This window comes from Mirounga leonina, unplaced genomic scaffold (assembly GCF_011800145.1).
Source record: "Mirounga leonina isolate KUSES-001 unplaced genomic scaffold, KU_Mleo_1.0 Mir_288, whole genome shotgun sequence".
Lineage (NCBI taxonomy): Eukaryota > Metazoa > Chordata > Mammalia > Carnivora > Phocidae > Mirounga > Mirounga leonina.
The window spans coordinates 279,540-290,317 of NW_023270664.1; the positions used below are offsets into that span (position 1 = coordinate 279,540).

General features: G+C 47.7%; 1 long non-coding RNA gene across 1 annotated transcript in view; it reads right to left on the reverse strand.

Moving 5' to 3' along the window:
• Positions 1 to 8,613, reverse strand: part of LOC118026749 — a 53,821-nt gene extending 45,208 nt beyond the window's left edge. Inside the window, exons 1-2 of the long non-coding RNA XR_004683672.1 lie at positions 8,089 to 8,613; positions 4,714 to 4,819 (exon numbers count right to left, since the gene is read on the reverse strand). This is a non-coding gene — a long non-coding RNA (uncharacterized LOC118026749). The remainder of the gene's footprint in view (positions 1 to 4,713; positions 4,820 to 8,088) is intronic.
• Between the last annotated feature and the right edge of the window lie 2,165 nt (positions 8,614 to 10,778).

Consider the following 10,778-nt stretch of genomic DNA (forward strand, 5'->3'; position numbering starts at 1 on the left):
TGCTCCTTGAAGCAGTGGAGCCTTTTAATGTTTGAAAACCGACATCGAATGGCTTCAAAGAGCTGGAGTCCGTTAGCCCCCACCGCTGGCGTACCTGAGAGCTCAGCTAGCCCCCACCGCTGGCGTACCTGAGAGCTTGCTTCCCGCAGAACTTCCAGCACCAGGTTGTAAGGAGCTTTAGCATCTTTGCCCATCAGGTGGATGAAAACGGTATACTGGTGTCCTTTTGAAACATTCCTTGAATTATTAGGGACGCTATGAATTTGGCCATGCTGATGGGTCATCAGATTTCTCTTCCTGAACTGTCTTTCCTAAATCTGCTGATGTTGGAGTGGGTTGTTCATCCTTTCTTATAGAGCTGAGCTTTCTTTACATTTAAGGAAAACACACTTTTGTCTTATGCACTGCAAATGTTTTTCATGTTATACTTTGTCTTTTGATTTTATTTATGGCATTTGCGTTGTGCAGTTTTCTGCTTTCATCAGTCAAATTTGTTTATTCATCTTCTCTTTTATGAGCTTCGGGGTTTTTTTCATTCTCTGAAATGATTTTACTGCATACCAAAAAAAACGTTTTCTTCTAGTAATTGTTTGGTTTCACTTTTTATATTGAAACCTTTGGTCGACATTGAATTTACTTTAACATATGTGTGGAGGTAAGACCATGTTTAAACTCAAGTCACAAAACTCTAAAGAAGTCCACAGGAAATTTCCTTGGTGCATTGGCTCCAAGGCAACACATTTTAGAGCTTTTCTCAAAGCCTCAGGGGTAGCGAAATGCAAACTTTCTGCTCTGGGACCCAGACCTGGGGATAACAGGTATTGATGTGGACGGGACACATGGACTAAATGTTTGTGCCTCCCCCTAATTCATGTGTTGAAACCCTAATCCCAAGGTGATGCTGTTAGTGTCAGGGTTTTTTGTTCCCTTGCTGCCCGTGGTTCTTGGTCACACCGCTTTGAAGAATGAAGAGGTAGACCAGATGAAGAGTGGTAGACAGCAAAGCAATGTTTATCGAGCGATAGTACAAAGCTCCTGGAGAGGGACGGGAACCGAGAGGGTTGCCGTTTGGGCTTTTAAATCTAGGGGGTTTTATAAGCTCTTTTGCAGAACTATCTTGAGCATCCTGAGTGTGGGCCCCTGTGGACTGGCCGCTAAGGTGTGCCAATCAGGGCTTTGATCATGTACCCACTACCTAGCGGGTTATTGTTCATGTGTTGATGGTCTGTTGGGCTGACATCTGGAGACTAACTGCCTCAACTTGTGATAGTGACCCATGTTTTATGGTTAACTGTTTTGTTTCAGGATGTTTTGCAGAAGTCACTCCTGCAGAGGCTGCAGGAGGCTATCGTGGTCTCCTCTAAGCTGTAAAACAGGATGCTAATGCGGTTTTGTCTTAGCTGTCCCAGCTTTTTTGCTTTCTTGTTGGGGACCCTGGCCCTGACTATGTAAGTGTCCAATTAACTCCTAATATTAGGAGGTGGGGCCTTTGGGAGGTGACAAGCACATGAGGGTGGAGCCCCATGACGGGGTCAGCGGCCTGGCAAGAGGGACCCCCCGAGAGCTAGCTAGCTCTGTCTCCACCACGGAAGGACACAGCAAGAAGGCAGCTGTCTCCAACCCAGAAGGGGACTTCACCAGAACCCCACCGTGCCGGCATCCACGCTGGTTCCAGCCTCCAGAACTGTGAGCAGGAAACGTGTGTGGTTTGCAAGCCGCCTGACCGGTGGTGTCTGTATGTCTGTAACAGCAGCGAAGTGGACTGGGACAGGCGGCCGAATGTTTTATTCTAAGATGGCTTTTGTAGTGCAGACGTCGCCTCACAACCACTGAGCCCCTGCGAGGCCACACGCCTCAATTCAGACATGGGTTTCTAGTCAGTCTTTTTTCTGCACACTTGTGCACACCTGTTTTTAAGGAGGGGTTCTTTTTTAAGAACTGAGATCACTGTCTGTGCAATGTCCATGTCCAATGCATGTTGTAACATGCACTGATGCTTTTTTCATTCAAATACATAGCATCAGTATTTGCCATCTCACTAAATGCTGTCCCATGAAACTGTTTTAATGACAACGTAGGGTGCTATTTTATGGATGTAGCACGGTTTAACCCAGCAGTCCTCGAGCCAAATCCAGCTCAAGGCCCATATCTCTGTGCAAGCTAAGAATAGTTTTTACATGTCTGGTGATTGTAACACACGAACAAGGAAATGAGGGGGTGAAACAGAGGCCAGAGTGGCTGAATGCTTCTTATCGGGCACTTTACAAAGAGCTTGCTGAGCCTGGCTTGACCAATCACCTGCTGATCAGCAGGCCCCTTTTTTATGGACTTCATTATCATATGTGCCTCACAATGACCATCTGATTCCAGCTCCACGATATCACAGACTAGGAATCCGGAAGGTCCTCTCTGCAAACACCTAAGAGCGCTGTAAGCGTGTAACCAGTTTCCCTCTGGGCTCTCAAGAAGGAGACCTGCATGGGCGCCTGGGTGGCTCAGTTGGTTAAGCAACTGCCTTCGGCTCAGGTCATGATCCTGGAGTCCCAGGATCGAGTCCCACATCAGGCTCCCTGCTTGGCAGGGAGTCTGCTTCTCCCTCTGATCCTCCCCCTCTCATGCTTTCTGTCTCCCATTCTCTCTCAGATAAATAAATAAAATCTTAAAAAAAAAAAAAAAAGAAGGAGACCTGCATGGACACACCCGAATGAGAGAGGGACTCAGGCATGGAGAGAGGGGCGGTGGACGGGAGCTGCATCTGGCTGGGGCGGGAAGGGGCCTCAGCAGACAGCAGGTGGCCAGTGTCCACCAGCATGCTGAGGCAACAAGGGAACTCTCTGGCCTTGGGACTTTGCAGCCGTACGTGGATGTGACAGCCAAATGTCCGCGGCCTGCATGGGAGGATGTACCGAGTTCTAACTGGACTCAGTAATAATGGTTTCCGGGTTCCCGCCGGCACAGGGGCCCCTCTCCTCAGCCGATGTCACTTTAATACAAACTGCTTTAGTTAACTCATGCTGCCTGTCTTAAATGTCACCTCTGTTGGACCTTAGGGACCTTGGGGAAAACCCCCAAGGACCACCTGCCCTTAATTTGCCTTCAAATTCAAAATGGTATACGGTGATTTCAGCTTCCAGCCCCGCCCCCATTACCTCCCTACATGATTGTTTGCGGCAGACTTCTAAAGTTATGTTCTTTACAAGAAAATACCCTTTAGGCAGAAGCAGAAGAAGCAACAATTAAAATCTATTTTAAAACATATTCACCAAGCAATCAACTCTTCCAACTACATTCATCAACATTTGGAACAGTGACCAGGCAGAAAAGCTACCTGAGCATGAGAGAGACCTGGCTGGATATTTGGCTTTTCTTGAAGAGAAGAGAGCTTTCTCACGTCCCCAGGGTCTCTGCCATCAGCCTGCTGGGAGTGGGGCTGAGTGTCCAGCCCTCCTTCGTCCTCAGTTCCAGTGAGCAGGAGACATGCCCATCACATGGATACAGTGAGAGGCTCTTGTCTGAAGACAGCAATCATAGATCTAAGGACAACAGGTCCTGGGGGCTTTCTCCCCTCATGCCCTGTCTCAAAGCAAGCATGACTTGTCTCTGTCTCTCGGGTGAAACCCAGGGGGCTGATCTGCAGAAGCATAGCGCTGTAGGGCAAGGAAAAGGGAGGACCCAGATCCCAGAACTTACAGGGCAGGCTCTTTCCAAACTGCCCATGAGAAACTGTTCCTGCCACATCAGAAAGCATGGTGTTACCTTTTGGATTCTGTTTTTGTTTTTGGAACATCAGAATAGTAGTCTATACATGGAAGTCTCTCCTAAGACAAAAGGGTTCTCAAGGCCTCACCTCCCCATAAGCCCCCACCTGCTGGGGAGGATTCCCAATGATTTCCATGGATGCTCCTGGCCTGATAGGAGCACATCCCCAACCAGGTCAGAGTGGGGTCCATGTCACCCTCTCAGTGGGATGCCACCCTCTCGTGGCATGAGGGGCTAGCTAGTGCAGGGCCTACGGAGTACTGGGGTCAGGCCTGTGGGTGACACAGCTCAGCAGGAGCTTTGACAACACTTTGGAGACAGAGCCCTGTTGCATTCTCTCAGCCCTGTGCCGGGTGGCTCTTCTGACAATATTTGATCCATCCCTGAAAATGGGCTCTCTCGGGGGAGCTCTGTCTGAACGGTCTCAGCGGAGCAAGTTGCCATGTGCACAGACTTTGTTACCAACTGTTTGCTGGCCAGTGCCTTGAGTGAACCTGCACAGCCCCTCTGGGAGAGCGTCTGACCAAACAGACACGCCGGGAATCCCACCTTCTGGCTCCTGGCTGCAGGAGGGAATCAAGTGTCCTCCATGATAGTACGCCAACATGGGTGACGAGTGTTTAACAAATACAAGATGGCAAATTCATGCCACTTTAGAGAATGAAGAGAACCTAAAATAATGTACCCCAACCATCAGGGCAGACAGGGCCAGGGGTAAGTCCTTGCCCCATCCACACTTCTGGCCCAAACACTCAAGTTCATCCTCAGAAAAGCAGAGTTCTGTCACCTGAGCTCCCATGGAAGAGTCTCCAGGGAAAAGGCACCCGGAAGTGCGGCCTTTATGAAAGTGTAGCCATTTGCATGTTTGGCAATTGTCACTTATATATGCAAAGTCTATACCCATCCAGTGATAATACCCCCCCAGTGACAACCCCATACATTATCATTACATACCATAAAATTAGCTGGTTTAGAGGTCTCTGGCTGGCTCATTAGGGGGAGCATGCGACTCTTGATCTCAGGGCTGTGAGTTTGAGCTCCACACTGGGTGTAGAAATTACTGGAAAGAAAAAAAAAATCTTATTTAATAATCTGTCTGATTTGGCAATCTCTGGAGCAGCACTTATAATCTATATGCTAATTATAATCCTCAAATATCAACGGAAATCTTTGAATTTTGGTGCCATAGAGAAAGGGACTCTGAAAGGGTCAGAATTCAGGTCAGCAGATGAAGGCATGGGGCCGTCAACCGCTTTCACTGGAAATGACGTAGGATGTCCTAGTTCAGCCTCTCCTTGCAGGGGTGAGAGAAAGAGCCCCAGGGACACAGGCAGGGGGTCTCTTCCACACAGGCTCCTCTGAAGTGGGAGCAGGAGAGAGGGCACAGGGGCTCTGGGGAGCGCTATGCATGAAGTCACTTCAGTAAGCAAACCCCAGCGTCTGCTCTGAGGACAGGGCGTTATCTGGAGAAATTAATTCTGATAATATTCCAGCCACGGGGAAACACCAAATGGAAATGAGGAGGGAAAAGGCATTTGTCAAGCCTCATATGTGGAATTAGTATCCAGCAGAGAGTTCGAAACCACCCTCTCTCTTGCAGGAAGGCATTATCAGTCACTGCCAGGCAGGCCAACCCCCAGAACAGATGGTAAAAATGCCTATTATCCTCACGCCCAAAATCTGTCTGCTCCAAAATAGGAAAATAACATTTTCAGAGGTGAAGCAGGTGTGCTTGGAAAGAAGGGCAACAGATCCCACTTGGACATGATGAGAAGCACAGCCCTTTCCGAAGCAGGGGAGGAGGACCTGAACCAAGCACAGTGGTATTTGTTGAGTGCCCGACATTCGCTAGGGGTACGCAAAGACAGGATGTCCTCTACTTCCCAGAACAGACCTGTGCATGAATAGCCCCTTGTACAGATTAGGGGCATCTCTGAGCAGCAGGGCCAGGGCTCCAAACCCAGCTCTTCCCCATCCGGGGCCAGGGCGAGTATGGGGGCTTAGGGGGCTCTAAAGTTTGAGTCTCGTTTCTTTTATGAATGGCTAATGGAAAACGTTTAACAGCTTATTTTTAACCTTTAACCTTTTGCACCAAATCACCTGGTAACACTTTGAAAGGAAAGAAATCATTTTAGCAGCTCCCTGCATGTTCACTCTGAACCCAGTACCACAGTGATATAAAAGATCTGAGGAGCCACAGGATGCCAGGAGTCCCCGGGGCAGTGCCACTTCATCTGCACTGATCAGCACGTGACATCCAGTAACGCTGCGTAGCCTCAAGCCAACACAACAGAAAGAGCCAGTGAAGAAAAGCCACACCTAACAGTTGGATCCCGGCTGTCCCAGGCGCATACCAACAGGGAAATGGACATTTCATCCTAGTCTTAGAGAAAGCAGCCGGTGCCACCTCCATCCCCATCACTGAGGGCCTTGGATCTGCACGCTCAAAGAGCCTGCCCTTCCAGAGCCCTTTCTAAGAAAACCAGACCACAGAGAGTTGCCATGACCACCACTTTGTATTTAAGCCTCCAGGTGTCAGGGATTCCATCCTGCTACCCCACTTCCCAAGATAGTGTCTATCACAGTGTTGGTCACAAATATCTGTAAAATTGAAGGATGAAGAATAGGAAGGAAAAAATCAGAAAACACTACCTCTAAAAATCAGAAATCAAAACTAACAAGAATCCAGGCAAGACATCTGAGATCGGCAAGCAGCAATCTTCCCAAGGGCTGTGTCCTCCAGGGGACTATTTGAAAATGTGACCCATGGGGTGGCCAGGTAGAGGGAGGAACGTCTCTTGAGTGTCATCCAATCCCATGAAATAGCTGGAAACGTGTATCAACAAGCCCACTGGGGACTGCACCAGACCACAGGTGATCAGTGGTCATGAGGAGCACGGGGAGAGCTGGCTAGACTAGATTTGCCATTCGTCGGTTCCGTGGAATCACGGGAGGAAGCCAGCACATATGATCCTGTCTGTCTGTCAGAAATACTACCACGGGGCGCCTGGGTGGCTCAGATGGTTAAGCGTCTGCCTTCGGCTCAGGTCATGATCTCAGGGTCCTGGGATCAGGTCCCGCATCGGGCTCCCTGCTCCTTGGGAGCCTGCTTCTCCCTCTGCCTCTCTCTCTCTCATGAATAAATAAATAAAATCTTTAAAAAAAAAAAAAAAAAGAAAGAAACACTACCACGGCCATCATCTCCTCACCCCGAGCCCTCACTCAACCCCATGGTGGGGGGCACGGGAGTGGTAAAGAGATCACAAACTCCTCCAAGGCAGTCTTTGTACTGCTGGGCGACGGCATCCAGAGACTCACAGGTATTTCCACACGAATGAGACAGAGCAGGGCCTTAGTAGGCGCTAAGCCGCTTTCATACTTGACCTGTTGCCCCAGTGTCAACTAGCTTACTTGCTCTGAGGTTGTAGGTCAAGGTAAAGTGTCCTTTCCACATTTATATTTCGAAAGAATTTCAGGCTAGCAAGCAGCAAGCAATTCTGACTGTGCCTGAAAACACCTAGGGAATTTATTCTTTTTGTTATTAGCAGAAAGCCGAGTTTTAGGGCTTACGTTTTTCATGAACTCAAGAAAAATGTGGGGAAGCAATTATCTCTGTTGGTCAGGGAGATATGAACACTCTTCCATGTGAAGAGGTTCTGGCAGGCCCCATGAGAGAGACTCACATCAAAGACACATGACAGGGCCCCTAACGGAGTATCTGGGTCCAGGGAGTTCAGCACACGTTACAGAAGATGCGGAAGTTGTTAGATGCTATAAATACATGGAGAAAATTGTAAGCACTTGGGTACGCCTTAGGAAAACCTGGAGCATGAGTGAAATAATCACCTTTTGCTCTGATCCCTCTCCCTGCAGGACGTTTTCCCTGAACACAAAGCGAGACCCTGGGAAGACTGGCATGTGGATGCAGGCAGAGTGTGCGGGGTGAGCAGCTCCCAAACTGTGAGTTTCTTTGCATTTCACAGTCCAAGTTTATCCTCTGGCTTTTGCCCTCCATACAAAGTTGCCAGATGAGATTCACAAGAGACTTATATACACAAACTAGATTGCCACCGAATTAATTCACAATCAGAATGGGGCAGAGCCCGTGATACATTCTCAAGGCTGATCCACAGGAAGGTGGACTGAGGTGGGACTGGGGATTTGTAGTCAAGGACCTAAGCCAGGAGTCTCCGCAGGTAACTGGGGTGGCAGATGCCAGCAGAGCCCAGTCCTCTCCAGGGACATACTGGGTCCAAGAGCCAGGCACCGGCTTAGTGATCTCAGCCCCTCTCCATGGACAGCACACTCTCTTACTTACCATATACTTACCATGTACATACTGTGGAACATGAATGTGCATGTGGTTGTAGGAGACCAGAGGAACCGCAGGTGTGAGAGGGAAGATTCCAGAGGCGACAACTTGAGACTTGAGACAACTGGAAACACAAGAAGGGGCTTTCCAGATGAAGGAGGTGGAAGAGGGGTCCCAGGAGCACTTCCAGGCTGATGGTGCAGTAGAAGACCTCAAGGGATCCACAAATGGTTCAACCTCTAAACCACAACATCTTCAAGGGCAGCGATTGTCTTATTCACTCCTGTTCATTGTAGAGTACTTCACTATTAGCAGCGGTTCGAAAAATACTGTTGAATGTTGAATGAATGGATCATAGGAGGCACGTGGCAGATGGTGAAGAAGGAAGCTATAAATATACATAGGATTCATTCATGAGGCCACTTGCTTTACAAGCCAAGCAGTCTGGATTTTATGCTGAAAACCACTGGAGATTTTAAGCAAGGAAAGTAACATAATCTAATGTTCCTTTGGGAATCTGTAGGACAAATGAGAAGGGCCCCAACTGGGTTGGTGGAGATGAGGAGACAGATTCAAAAGAGTGTGAAAGGTAGAATCAACAGGACTTGTGAATGTTAAGCAGAAGTAGTCCAAAATGATTTCTTAATCTTGACTTTGGGGCGCCTGGGTGGCTCAGTTGGTTAAGCAACTGCCTTCGGCTCAGGTCATGATCCTGGAGTCCCGGGATCGAGTCCCGCATTGGGCTCCTTGCTCAGCGGGGAGTCTGCTTCTCCCTCTGATCTTCCCCCTCTCATGCTCTCTGTCTCCCATTCTCTCTCTCAGATAAATAAATAAGAAATCTTTAAAAAAAAAGTCTTGACTTTGGACAGCTGGGTGGATAGTGGTGTCATTCATTGAGACCAGGAATTTTAGAGCGAGAATCCATTACCAAAGAAGATAATGGATTCAAACAATAGAAAATTTAAGTATGGAGTTTAGGTGAGAAAAAGGGGAAGGGGATGGGATGAAGAGATAGATGATGGATAGATGGATGGATGATCGATGGATGATAGATGGATGATAGTTGGATGATAGTTGGATGATGGATGAATGGATAGATGGATGGGTGGATAATGGATGGATGATAGATAGATGGATGATGGATGGATGATGGATGATGGATGGATGGATAGATGGATGGATGGGTGGATGATGGATAGATGATGATGGATGGATAATGGATGGATGATAGATGATAGATAGATAGATAGATAGATAGATAGATAGATAGATAGATAGATAATAGATAGATAGATGATAGATGATGGATGATAGATGGATGATAGATAGATGGATGATGGGTGGATAGATGGAGGGGTGGATGATGGATGATTGGTGGGTGGATGATGGATGGATAGAATAATCCTCTTCTTCCTCCCTTCTACAAAAACCAACATGTACATTTCTAAGCTGCCTTTTGAACCAAAGGTAAAGTCTCTTTCCCAAATCACAATCCAAATAATTCCTTAGAATATTACTAGCACTCAGTTTTGAACTGTCATCTACTGAGCTTAAGCCTAGTTAAACCACTTAACAAAGACCATAATTCAAGTATAATTATATTTCTTCTTGAGAAAACTCAATAAATATTTGTTTACTAAACAGCAAGATGTCATTTCTGAAATGACTGGAGCAGTTGAATGCTCCACAGAAAAATGTTAGTTAGCCCTAAACTCTGAGTAACTTGCTTTACATCTCTCAGAGTATGTACCAGAAAGTACCAGAGCATGAAATGTGGGGCAAGGGGTCCCCAAATGCCTCAAGAGATTTTCTAATTGCGTATTCATTATGAACACTTAATTAAGCTTGTGACATTAATTTTTAATTAAAGAAGCACATTAAAGTTTCAGCTGCATGGGCATTTGTGTGGACACATTCCCTGAGTGATTAAAACCCAGGCTTCACTCAGAGGACATATGCAATCTGAGCTCTGTCTTAATAGGATAGGGTGGGACAATCCTGAGAGTGATGCCAGCTTATGGGGAACCAAGAACCTTTCTGTATCTGGCCAGAGCTGCTTTCTGCCCTGCACCTCAGGGACAGCTCCCAGTGGGGCCAGCCCTTTACACTTTCCTAACAAACCTGTCTTCCCTCTGGGACTGAGCCCTGTGCTCACGCCTTCTACTTCCAACATTAGCATCTTAATGAAATTGAGTTGCCATCAAGAAAGCCTACCATAGGGAGGGAAATACATCACAGAAGATGCCCAGGCAGTCCGGAGCAGGTATGGGGAGGAAAATGCTGCTGGTCATGCTGACCAGTGAGCCTGTGGTTGGGGTGGTGCTGAGAAGACATTGACGGTAGCTGAAAGCACAATATATGCTCCAGCAGCCTGAACCCCTGGGGACACCTGGAGATCAGGCCCCCGCAGCTGACAGGGCCCCGTGTGCTCTGAAGTGGGCGTGGGTCAGTTGTATGGCCTGGGAGCAGCTCAGATGCTAAAGAGACAAGCGTGATGAGGAAACAACCTCCCCCATGGGGACATCCACTCCGAGGCCCTTTCCTCTTCCAACTTCTCTTGGCTCCTTCCAGGATGGTTTTGGGGAATGGGTCTATGCCACCAGGGCTCTGGTCCAGGCTACATCAGTCCCTTTTACATTTGCCACTTCAAGCTTTGGGTTCTGAAAAGATTCTCCATGCAGACTCTTTATCCCAGCATTAATCTGGA